This window comes from Chrysochloris asiatica, unplaced genomic scaffold (genome assembly GCF_000296735.1).
Source record: "Chrysochloris asiatica unplaced genomic scaffold, ChrAsi1.0 scaffold00002, whole genome shotgun sequence".
Lineage (NCBI taxonomy): Eukaryota > Metazoa > Chordata > Mammalia > Afrosoricida > Chrysochloridae > Chrysochloris > Chrysochloris asiatica.
Genome location: NW_006408520.1, coordinates 30,858,982 through 30,860,608, shown reverse-complemented (window position 1 = coordinate 30,860,608; position 1,627 = coordinate 30,858,982). Strand labels below are relative to the sequence as shown.

Here is a 1,627-nt window from a genome sequence, read left to right as displayed (position 1 = left end):
CAGCATCAATGGGCTCAAGCGTGGCAACAATAGTGAGGTTGGCCCAGGATCGGGTAGTGTTTCATTCTGTTGCGCATAGGATCGCTGAGTCGGTACCGACTTGATGGCACCTAACAGCAACAACAACAACCTTAGTGAATACTTCTTCTCTGACACCCCAGAAGCCCGGCTCCATAGAAATTTTTTTATTTAAACCAGGTTTTAAAATAGAAAATGGCACCAAAATCCACATTGCCATGAAAGCCTTGAGTACAACCAAGTTCGCTTCAGAGGTTTCTAACATTGGACAGGCTACCAAGTTTATTCTTCCAAAGAAGTCTAATATAGGTACCAATATGTCTACAATCAGTTTGACAGTTTGGGGTTTAGCTGAGATTGTATCCATATTTTAAATTAGAAATTGTATTAGAACTAATATTCAATGTTATAAGCATTTGGTAAACATTTAGAACTTAATTTTATTTTTTCATTATCTACTATAAAACTCTTTGTAATATAAAAGTTGTAAATGTCCAGAATACTTGAGTAAATTAATATTAATTGAGTTGCTAAAGGAAATTGAAAATGACATACAATCCCCTATCTTTCAAAAATCCATTTACTAATTTCAATATTAAAAATATGTAAAATTGCACTTGTAAACTTTTTGTTTAAGGTTACAAGGCATGCTACAAATTTATTTGGTAAATTCAAAATCAGAATATATTTTTAAAATATTTATGTATCAACAACAACAAATAATTTTATGGTAGATTTACTTAGGTTCTACTCCTGATTATGAATGAATACTTCATGTTTGTATAATCTATATTCAAAAAGGACTATAGAGATCATTGCTAAAGATAAAGCAGTGACATTTGATATTTTATCCTTAGCTATTTATGGAGTCATGGTATGGCAATATGGGATAAGCACTGGACTGCTAACCACAAGGTTGATTGTTCAAATCCACCAGCTGCTCCTTGGAAATGCTTCACACTATTGGATGAGTCAGAACAGACTCAATAGCACTTAAAAACTGCACTAATCTATGGAATATTAAAGTTCCAGTCTTAGGCATGAAATTACTATTAGCTAGCAAGAATGCTTTTCTTGATGAATTGTGGAACACTGTGAAGTTCTAGCTGTAGTTTCTGTATTTAGAGACCATCATTCTGTACTCAGAGTCAAGATACTCCATTAAGTCAAGGATTTTTCTTTTTAACTGATAGTACTTGACAGAGTATTCAATAAATATTGGCTAAGTAAATTTAATAAACACTTCTAAACTATCAAAAAATACAAAATGTGCACATGGAATTATGAAGTCAGCATATAATGAAAACTCCTTAGTAACAACCATGTGAACCAGAACATGTTGTGTCAAGAACTTAACTGGATTATTTCAATAACGTATAAAATAAACTGACTATCCAGAAATTGTGTAATTCTATAAGAGAGAGTAATGAAAAGTGGCCATTAGAAGAAAATCCTTTCTTTACAAGCAAGAAGATTTCAAAAATTCTTTGAGCATCTGAAAGGAGAAAGTTGTAGGATATATCTTGAGGAATCAAGTAAAATAAATCTTAAAACATTAGCAACCCAAATCCATAAATAGATCTAAAAAAGAATTTTACATATATATATA

At 31.7% G+C, this 1,627-nt stretch overlaps 1 pseudogene; it reads left to right on the top strand.

The window, feature by feature from the left end:
* The window catches only part of LOC102828835, a 25,799-nt pseudogene extending 25,407 nt beyond the window's left edge, over positions 1–392 (top strand).
* The last annotated feature ends 1,235 nt before the right edge of the window (positions 393–1,627 follow it).